This window comes from Sminthopsis crassicaudata, chromosome 3, assembly GCF_048593235.1.
Source record: "Sminthopsis crassicaudata isolate SCR6 chromosome 3, ASM4859323v1, whole genome shotgun sequence".
NCBI classification, from domain to species: Eukaryota; Metazoa; Chordata; class Mammalia; order Dasyuromorphia; family Dasyuridae; genus Sminthopsis; species Sminthopsis crassicaudata.
This window is the reverse complement of record NC_133619.1, coordinates 158,359,155-158,371,347: the sequence shown is the minus strand read 5'-3', so window position 1 is coordinate 158,371,347 and position 12,193 is coordinate 158,359,155.

Here is a 12,193-nt window from a genome sequence, read left to right as displayed (position 1 = left end):
CTTCTAATCTATTTATGATCTCATTCTTTATGCCTAAATCATGGACCCATTTTGATCTTCTCTTGGTATATGATGTTAAGTGTGGATCCATATCTAATTTCTGCCATTACAAATTTCTTAAAAAAAGATCTCATTAAGGTCAAATGTAAATTCATTTTGGGCATTGTCAATGTGTCAGAGATACAGAGTTTTATAATAATAATAATTATTATTATTATTATTATTATTATTATTATGTGGAGGAGAAGAAGAAGATGATGAGTAGGAATATGATAATGATTCATTTCGGACAAAATCATCACTGAATTTCTTAGCACCATTGAAGCTAATCATAGGTTAATAGTATAATGTTGGATTTGGTGTCAGAAAATCATGTACTGTTACTCAATTGACATTAGAAAAATCAACTTATTTCTCTGGGTCTGTTTCCTTATCTATAATATTAGAGCATTTTAAGAATCTCCATTGTATTTGTTATTCCTAAATCTTCTCATGTTGAATGTTTCACTTCACAATATGATGATGGATGGAAAAGAATTCAACTTGGAAGAATATTTATCTCCATTTAGGTCATTTTAAAATTTATATAGTCCAGCCTTAATCTCTCTCCTGAGATAATCAGACATTTCCAGTTGGTCTTTTATATCTCTGCCTGGATATTTCTTTGGGAATCTCAAACTCAACAAATTCAAAATACAACTCATTGTTTTTAAACCCAAACAGTACCATCTTCTAAATTTCTTTATTTTTTTTCTCAAGGATACCATCATCCTTTTAGTTTGTGCTATCCATAATTTTTCTGTCATCCTTGAATCTGCACTTCCACTCTACATGTCTGATGATTTTTCAGATTTCACTATTTCTTCTTTTGCAGTACCTCATATATACACTCCTTTCTCTTCACTCAGGAAGCCATCAAATTAATTTACATCATGTAACTGGGTTACCTGTCTTGCATCTCTTCCTAATATTTGGTCTAATTTCCATTAAGTTGCCAAAGTGATTTTTTTTCTAAAGATGGATTTAACTATTTTAGCATTTTATTCAGTGAACACTAAATACTTCTTTTTACCTCCAAACCTAAATTCCACTATTAGGCATTTAAAGCCCTTTACAACCTGATTTATTGCTACCTTCTCAATGTTAGTACACTAATTCTTCTATTTGAAGTTCAAAATTCAAAATTCGCCTGTTTGAATTTCCTTACCTAAGACACTGTCTTTCCTCACTCAGTTCCTTTATATTGGCTGTCCCCCATTCCTAGAATAATATGACTATTCATCTTTCCCGCATAGGTTCCTTAACTTTCTTTGCAACTCACATCAAATCTTGCCTTCTTCAAATATATTTCCCAATATTCCCAATTGCTAGTACTTTTCCATTTTATGTTACCTCCTATTAATTCTATTTATATACTATTTAATAAAAATTGAAGTATGAAATTATTTCCCAAAATCAAGAATCCAGAAGACAATTGCTAAACTTTGTGATGAGTCTATTCAACCCACTTATCTAATCTCTCCTAAAAAATGCTTCAGATCTAACAATGTCTCCCTACTTTCCCCATCTTCTATCTTAGAATAGGCACTAAATAATTGCTGACTTTGAAGTGATATGAAAATCTATTGCCCTGAGGGTTCTGTTACTTGTTCAGTGAGTCTGAGGACTCATCACTTTCTGAATTCTTAGTCCCTAATATGCATTTTCTCCCCTATTAGATTATAAGTTTCCTGAAGGCAATGTCTATTCTCTTTTTATATTTGTGCTCTTAATAGCCAGAAGAATGCTTGGTATTCAGTATATAGTAAAGAAATTAATTTTCTTTCAATAATTCATGAATTATTACTACTAGAATATAATCTTCTTGAAGTCAGGGCCTTTCTTTTTTGTCTTTATATCTCCACTGCTTACAACATTTTTTCTTTACATAATAGGCATTTTATAAACATTTGTTTAAATTAATTGAATTGATTAGAAGTTCTGATGTATCCTCCTCTTATTAAAAAAAAAGCCTTAACAGTTGAGAAACTGAGAAACTAACTATTGATGTTATATAAAATAGTTTTATTCACATATCTATAATATGTTTATGTATATTTCAAATATATCTCCAAAATTTTGATTTTTTTAAAGATGTTCATCAAAGATAACTCTTTCCCCTCAGTGCTTTTGAAGTATTGTTTATTTACGTACTAACTTTTGCAATATACTCAATCTTTACTTTTGTTTTTATTTCCTAGATGAACATATACAAATCATTATTTTTGGAACTCAGTTTCTTCTTTGTCTATAATATCAAAAAGGTTCTGATCTCACAACTCAGGTCACCAGAGGATGAGTACTGATTCATTTCCCCCAATGTTCTTGGTGTATCTCTAAGATATTACACTTTCAGTAAGTTTTATCTTCTTATATAATTCCCCAATTCTTATATACTCCTTTCTATTTCTATTGCCAGTGTTAGATAATATCTCTTCTAATTAATTGACAGTTATTAGCATCCAGTATAATTTTAACTACTCAGTAATTCTTCACTAGCATTAATAGTCAATTAATATAAATCACCTTTACAAAAGTATATTTACTAAGCAAATAGAGAAAAAAAAAGTAACAACACATTCTCCTTCAATCAAGGATCATATCCTCATCTCTTAACAACTTCTTCTCTGGGCGAATGGGCTCAAAAGCAAAAAAAACAAAAAACAAAACAAAACAAAACCTACAATAAATCATTTACTCCACCAAATTTACTTCCAAATACAATATGGCCTCAGGGCTCAGGACTTGATGCTCCCTTATTATGGACCACAGGGTTGATCCCTTTGTGTGGTGATTTAAACAGGTCACTCCTCAGTATTTCTGGCAAGCTCTAGGTTGGGATATAGTTTTTGGACCTTTTGCCCTTGCTTTTCTCCCTTTTTCAATATTTCTTCAACTACAAGGAAGAAACAATAGGCATCAATATGGAAAAGAAAAAGTTGCTCCTTTAATACTCATCTTGAGCACCCATCTCCACCCCTCAATCCAGGGATCTAGGGCTTTATTTATTTATTTATTTATTTATTTATTTATTTATTTATCTCACTTGAGGTTAGCCAGGAAGAGACAAAACTGGAAGGTCCCATATCTTTTCTATGCTTGCTCAATTCTACTCAGCAGACTTTTGGAAACTCTTTATTTTAAGAATTTAGTGAACACATCAGAAACAGTTAAAAATAATTATGCATTTTCTACAACCAGAATCAAGACCATTCCATTATGTCATTTTGCATTTACAGAAATAGTTTAACCAACTGATCCCTCCATTGCATGTGTGTTGTTAGGGGCAGAACAACCTGACCAAGCTCTGAGATTAAATCTCACACTGGTCAGTCTCCAGTTAAAGATATATGAGAGTGTAAAGGGCTAGAACTGAGCAATGCACTTGGATAATGAAGCACGTGAGACTAATTGCCAATTGGATGGTTCCCTATTAACTTGTTTGAAGGTTGACCCTCCCCAGCTGTTCTGTGCTGACTTGATTGGTGGGACAAAGAGGGGGAAGTGACTTGTGTGGGAGGAGTAGGAGAAACTTGGGTAGTGGAACTCATGCTGTCTCGAACTCGTGACTTGGCATTGGAGGGGACAGAAAAGATCAAGAATAAAGACATTTAGTGATCCTGACTCTGGCTGATTTCTGGGAAGATAGAGTTCCAGCATGAGAGGATTGTACTAGATTATTTCAAAGTTCTCCGTCAGCTCAATAAAGTCTACCTCCTCTGATACTTTATGATTCACCTATTTAATTTATGAAATATAAATTATGATATATGGTCTTACCTACCTTTTAATTCTTTTAAATTGTTTCATTTTTCTTTGTCATACATATATATCAAATTTTAAATGTACATTTCATTATGAATCATGTTGGGAGAGAAAAATCAGAACAAAAGCGAAAAACCAAGATTAAAAAAAAAAACAGAAAAAAATGAATCTGACATGTGTTGATTTACATTCATTCTACATTCTTCCCTTTCTGGATGCAATTTTCTATTCAAAGTTTATTGAAATTGCCTTGAATCACTGAACCATTGAGAAGAACCAAATCTCTCATTGTTAATCCTAGTATAATCTTGCTATTACTGTGTATAATGTATTCCTGGTTTTCCTTGTTTCATTCAGCAGCAATTCATATACCATAATGTATTCAGCCATTCCAATTGATGGTCATCTACTAATTTTTTCAAACCTTTGCCACTACAAATTGCTACTACAAACATTTTTCCACATATGGGTATTTTTCCCTCTTTTAAAATTTCTTTTATAAAGACTCAAAAGTGGTCTTGATGGGTCAAAGGATATACATAGTTTTATAGCCTTTTTGACATAGTTCCAAATTGCTCTCCAGAATGGTTGGATCATTACACAACTCAACCAACAATACATTAATGTCCCAATTCTCCCACATCACCTCCAATATTCATCATTATTTTTTCCTGCCATCTTAGTCGATCTGAGAAGTGTGAGGTTAGTATCTCAGAGTTGTTTTAATTTGCATTTCTGTAATCAATAGTGATTTAGAGCATTGTTTTATATGAATGTAGATGGCTTTAATCCCATAACCTAAAATTGTTCATATCCTTTAACCATTTATCATTTGACCAATGACTTCCATTTTTATAAAATTGATTATTTTTTTTAAATTAGAAATCATCTTTTATCTTCATAAAGGTGCTTCCCAATTTTTGTCTGCAAAGATGATTCCATTGATTTCCAAATGGTTTTTCATCTTATGGAATACACTATTGAAATAGAAATAAACTTGAAAGAAAAGATAATTTCAATATTTTCAGCTAATAATTCAATAGGGAGGAGTTGACAAATAAGGAGAGAGTGTCAAGAGGCTGGGAATACAAAGTGGGTAAGGATAGGTATCAAATAGAACCCTATTCTATTTTGACTTATTACTGACTTGATCAATATAAAGAACACCATTTTTTTTTTTTTTTTACCATATGCAACACTGTTGCTTTCCTCTTACTGAAAGAACCAAGGAATTGAATTTGATTCATGCCACTGATCAACATATTGAGGATTTGATGCCTAATGAGACAATTATTTATAAAGCATTTAAACACCAAAATAAAGCCATCAAATCAAACCAAACAAGAAATATTTATGCAGAAACAAATAATATTCTTTTAAATAAACTGGTATGTTACCATGATCATATCAAAAATTTAGGACTGGAATTCAATGTCTTTATAAAACAACTAAGACTTATGGAACTTAAATGACTTACCTATGGTCAAACACATTAATAAGTAAAAAAGGGGACTTGAATATGGGTTCTTTCACTATAGGCCCATTCCATTTTAAAATGTTGACTTTATAGGAAGTAAAATTGTACCCAAGCTTCTTCAGAAAATATCAAATCAATAACTTTATTGACGAATTCTTTCATAAGCTTCTAAAGACAAGTAAATTATTGCTTAATAAGAACAATAACTTAACTAGCAAACCCAGGTACCATTTAATAAAATCTTGAGTCAGCATATTATCATATTTAACATATCATGAAAATTGCTTAACTTCATCCCTGAGAATCTGGATGAAAAGAATAATAGAGTTGACCTTTTCTACCATGGGGTTCATCTTGTTAAAAAATGTTGGCTTTGAAGAAGTCAAATGTTAGAATGTGGAATTTTGGATTTTTCATTACAAGAAGTCATTTCCTACTGGAATTGTTGAGGTAGTTACTAAATTTATTCTGGATGAGCACATTGATAATTTATCAGCAATTATAAAGATTAATAGTTTAAAAAATTCTAGACTTGGCATCAGGACAGTTGAGCTAAAATCCCAGAGAAGGATTATATGCTCTACTAAGCTACAGGTGGACTGTGATAAGTGAGGAACAATGGTTCCTACACTTAAAATCACATTAAGACATTATCTAAAATGAATATATAACTCCAAGAGCCAATTATTCACTTGAGAGACGTTAAATAAATGCCCACATTTAATATATGTTACATTCTGTCTTCAGTCTTGTAACCTAGCTATTTGTCTACCTTCATTGTGGACAAAGTACCATAAATGACATATAAATAGGAGCTATTTTTTTGTGACAATAACTCAGGTAGTGGCTTATATCCTTATATCTTCTATCATTTTGGTTGGTTGGTCTTTCAAATACTTTGTTTTCTTTACTTAACTGAAGCTAAGCCAATCAGTATTGAATATGAGTAGTTACCATTTTAATAAGTTTTTATTTTTCCCCCTTTCAATGGATGAGAGCTGCAGTTAGTAAATCTTCTCTTTAATCTCTTTTCATAGTTTATTCTTTGCAGAAATTTTGATTAAAATGGGTAAAAAATATAAGATTCCTACAGCCATATTTATCACCTACTGACATAATAACAGTAATAAGAAATAGATATTTAGTGAACACATGGCAAAAAGTAAACTTTATATGCTCTTCTGTTGTCAGCTTTGGTAAAATAACAAAGTAATAAAACATAAATACATATTTTTGTAGCTTTGAAAATCCAGCAGAAAATCAGAATAACATAGGTCACTATGTATAAAGAGATATTTAAATGCTTATATTTTCATCCATATAAGTATTCCATTTAGTGTTTCAGAGGGCACTAGGCCATGCTTGCCTATCCTAAACAGTTTGTATTCATTTACTCCATTTTCTTCTAGGGATTGATTCAACAACTAGCTTTTTTCTAAAATTCAACATTGAGTCAGAATATCAAGTAGTACACCAAGCTTTGGAAACACAGAGGAAAACATCCTAAGTATAAGCATTGAAGAAGATGGCTCTCCTCTGAATTTATACTACAGGCTTGCTTCACTCATACTCTATACTGATGTCATTATTACATGGGTTTGCTTCTGGTTCTCAAAATCTACTCCAAAAAGTACCAGCTCTAACAAGTTTTTCTTTGTAACAATGACCTGGTTCAGTATTTGTACAGGTAAGATATTCTCTGAGTCAAAGTTAGGAATTTCAGTCCTTTTGTTTTCTTTTTTCCAATAGAACCCAAGATCATTATGGCTGTAACTCCTAAATCCTTTGGGGAATCACTGCTCCTGGTATCCAAAATTAGGAAAGAGAAATAACAAAGTTCAAAAGAGAATCAAACCTTCCAATCATATTTCTAGAGCTTAAAGGGAGGCATTTTCCATCTCAGTTTAATTCATTGCTTCCATGACCTTGACATGAATGAACTGTGAAATTCACACTAAAAGATTAAGCCAGAAAAACTAAAAACTATATCAGTTTTTTAAACTCAAAAGACATACAGCCAAAGAAAGAAAAGTACCTGATCAACAGGATAAGGTTCAAAAGGAACCCCCATCTTAGAGAAGCTAAGCATACCAGAGATGTCCATCATATAATTTATTCATGTGCTTTGTCAATTTTTTTTTTACTATGACTGAGGCAAAAACATTAAGTGTTTTATTAATTTGCCTTAATCTTATAATTAGTTATTTGGAGCCTTTTTATATAATGATGAAGGTCTTTAGACTTAAAAAAAAAGAATTTATATTTAATTCTAGTGGCATTAAAGAGACAATGGAATTTATTGAGAAGGGAAGTGACTTAGATCTATGCTTTAGAAAGTCATTTGGACAGGTTTACAGAAGATGAATTGGAATGGGGAAAAATTAAGGTATGGGGAGTATTGTAATTATTCATGTGAGAAATGATAGTGAACTGAAGTAGGTTGATGATTATATGGGTAGACAGAGAAGGAGGGCCTTGAGAAGTGTTACAATGGAAGAAATAGCAAGATTTGACAACCACATGGATAATTTGTTAACTTGGGTGATTGGAAAGATGATGATATCCAGAAAGTTGGCTATAAGATTATTCATTTTTCTTTTAGCTTCTTTTCTTTTCTTTCCTTTTGATAGAACTATCTATAAAGACAAAGTACCAATGTGAATAAGGGTTTAATGTATATGGCACATGAGTACAATGATGAAATAGTTACTTCAGAAAGTTTTGTGTTATTTCACTTTCCTAACCATGATTTCTGAAACTAAACTAGAAAATATTTAAAGGGAATAAAATAATTTTCTATATTGATAAGAACACCAAAAATATAAGTGTAGACAACATAGTCATTTAAATTGACATGTCCTATAAAATAAGGTCACACAACAAATGTTGCTCAATAGATATGAAAAGGAAGGGAATCAAAATCATACTTAAACAATACAATTCAAATTCTTTCCCTACCTTATGCAAGACAAATTGAGAACTACCAACAACAAATAAAGACTATTAGGGGGGAAAAGGCATTGTTCTACCTTAAAAAAGAAAAAAAAAACTTTCTTAATGTTATGTTTTCTAAGTTTTATGCCTGCAAGAACATTAATGATATATAGCATGAAACAATGAATTACCCACATGTATTGGATCTTAATGAATAAACCATGATAATATATCCAGAAAGTGTTTACTTTTGATTTATTGGTAGTAAAGTCAATCACAAAACAGTATAAATGCAAAATTTCTGAAAAGAGAACCTAAATATTGATGATACAAAAATAAGATAAACAAAAATAACAAGAGTTTTATTTGATAAAAAAAAAAAATCCTGACTGATATTTGAAATTAAGAAGAAGGACATTTTCTCCTATTTATAACACACATTTATTATAGCTGCACAATTCTTTTACCTAAAAGAATGAAATATTTCTGTGGACTGTTTATATCTTACTTCCCTTATATTTGGTTAAGAACCACTAGCATCCAGGGGTGGAAGAAAGTAAGGCAAAAAGGACAATTTTGATTATATTAAATTAAAAAAGTTTTTACACAAACAAAACCAACAGAAACAAGATTAAAAGAGAAGTACAAAACTGGGAATTTTTTTTTATGACAAGTTTGTCTGATAAAGGCCTTATTTCAAAAAAAAAAAAAAGTACTGTATGAAATTTATGAAAATACAAGTCATTCCCCAACTGAGAAATGGTCAAAGGATATGAATGAACAGTTTTCAGATGATGAAATACAACTCATCTATAGTCATATAAAATTCTCCAAATCACTACTGATTATAGAAATACAAATTAAAACAACTAAGAGATACTACCACATACCTTTCAGATTCTCTGAGATGACAGGAAAAGGTAATGATAAATTTTGGAGGGGATATGGAAAAACTGGGATACGAATTCATTGTTGGAGAAGTTGTAAAATGATCCAATCACTTTGGAAAGCAATTTGGATCTATGCCCACTGGGATATAAAATTGTACATACTCTTTATTCGGCAGTACCAATACTGGGTCTTTATCCTAAGGAAACCATAAAGGAAAGAAAGGACCTATATGGGCAAAAGCTTTTGTAGCAGCTCTTTGTGTGGTGGCAAACAATTGGAAAATTAGACTCTCTTAAAAAAGCAAAATATACCAAATAGAAAAAGAGGCATTCTAAAGAAAATACTTCCTCAAAAAATTAAATTGAGGAAGTAGAAACTAATGACACAAGAGATATCCAAAAGCAAGTAAAAAAAAAAAAAAGTTAAAAGAATGGTGAGGGGAAGAGAAGAAAATCTAAAGTATCTCATTGGAAAATAGAGCAATGTGAGATAATTTTAAAATAATCAAAATAAAGAGGCCAGCTATAATTCAATTATCAAGGAAAACATCTTCAGTATCTTAGATTCAGAAGGTAAAATAGAAATTAAAACAATCCATTGATCACTTTCTAAGAGAAATCTCAAAATGAAATTTCTAAGGAATATGCACACACAGACAAATTCCAAAGCTCTCAGAAAAAAGTAGAACATATTATAAGCATGCAGAAAGAAACAATTCAATGCATGAAACCACAGCCAAGATTGCCTAAGATTAATAACTTCCAAATTAAGGAGCATAGACTTTAAAATATGATATTCTAGAAGATGAGGGAGCTAGAATTGAAATCAAGTATACTCTATCTAGCAAAATTGAGTATAATTCATCAAGGGAAATAAATTTAATAGATAAATTTCAGGCATTCTTTTAATTTTTCCTTTATTAATTTTTTTCTGATATTATATATATATATATATATATACATATATAACAACTTCTAAAAAAATTATGAATCATGTTGGGAGAAAAAAATCAGAACAAAAGGGACAAACCATAGGAGGAAAAAAAAAAAAAGAACTGGACATAGCGTGTGTTGATTTATATTCCATCTCCATAGTTCTTTTTCTGGATGCAGAGGCATTTTTTTATCTAAAGTTTATTGGAATTGCCTGAGGTTACTGAACCACTGAGAAGAATCAAGTCTTTCATAGTTGGTAACTGCACAATCTTGCTGTTACTGTATACATATATTCCTAGTTCTTCTTGTTTCAGTAAATCTTCCAAGTATTCTTGTTGAAAATACCAGAGTGAGTAGAAAACTTAATATTCAAACATAAAATTCATGAGAAGCATAAAAAGATAACCAAGAAAGAATAACCATGAGACTATAATTGTTTACAATCCTGTATGAGAACATGACAGAAGTAATTCCTAAGAATGTTATCGTTTTGGCAGTTAGAAGACATTTATATAGTGGACATGAATATATTTCAATTATGCTAGGATGGTCTATGAATGAATGAATGAATGAATGAATGAACCCATAAACAAACAAATAAAGAATGAGTGAGAACTGGGAAAAGGGGGAAAGGAGAGGTTCTATAGGGATTTTTCTTCACATATAAAAGAAGCATACTAAGAGATTTTGTAGTGGAGGACAAAGTACCGGAATGGGGGAAATGTGGTAATACTTGAGCCTTTTAATCAAAATTCATTCAAAGAGGAAAGAATATACACACACTAGCACACCCTACACATGCATACACACATACATGCACATAGACATACAAATATGGATATATATATATATAATGCACAGTATGCATAATACTACACATATATACATACTCATACATGTGCATGTGTATTTGTATGCTGTTAGGATTACAAGGTGAGAACTCAGGTTGTCTGGACAGTGACAAGGTGAGAACTCAGGTTGACTTGACAGTTCTCTGGCTCAGACCTTTGGTTGGGGCCTTTAAAAGGAGTTTACACCTTAGGAATTTTAAGAGGAGCAAGTTCATTGGTGGAAGTATTTCCCCACAGCCCCGTTGAGTTCTTACACACCCATTCTCTGGGAGGATAAAAGAAGGGCAGCATTGGGCCTGAGAGAATCGACTCTGGGATAGAGTTGTGACACCAGGCCATCTGAAAGGAGACCAGTCTGATTTGGGGAAGGACAAGAGCTGGAGGAGATTCAGAGCTCCCAAGAAACCTGCGCACAGAAGAAAAGATTTTACAGATCTCCTCCCAGAGAAGGATTATAATTGGGCAGACAACCAGACCCTCACAATTCAAGAACTTTACATATTGGCGCCCAGTGTGGGGCAAGGACTTTTGCTTATCCTGACAAGGACTTATTCTGAGCCCTTCAGAGGAGCTAGACTGGACCATAGCAGTATGCATGTGTGGGTAAACACTCAATTGAGTATAGAAATCTAACTTATCCAACAGGGAAGTAGGAGGTGACAGGGATAAGAAAAGTAAGTGGGCTAATTATTAAAGGAATGGCAGATTTAGAGATCAGAAGGAAAATAGACATTTACGAATTAATAATATGGAAAGACATAAAGCAAGATAAATAGGAGAAAATAAGATGGAGAGAAATACAGGATTAGTAATCATAATTGTAAACATGAATAGACTAATCACCTACAAAATAAAAATGAATAGAAGAATAGATTAGAAACCAGAATCCAGCAAAATTTTGTTTACAAGAGATACACATGAAATAAAAAGGCATACTTGGTTTGTAAGCCATGTATGTAAAGGGTTAGACAAAAATCTGTTATTCATGTGAAGTTAAAAAAAAATGTCAGGCATAGCAATCAATCTAAAAGCACAATATTTTTCTTATAGTAGATTCAATTAAAAGAGAATCAGAGAAACTACTATTTGTCAAAAATGAGGTGATATCAATTCATTACAGCAAGTTTCTATTTCGAAGGCTTCATATCTTAAATATACATGTAACTTAGTCAAATTTATAAAAATTAAAAACCTCTCCTTAATAAATGGTCAAATGAAATTAAAGAGCAGTTTATAGGATAAGAAAGTTATAATCATATAAAAATGCTCTAAATCACTCTTGATTAGAGAACTGCAAATTG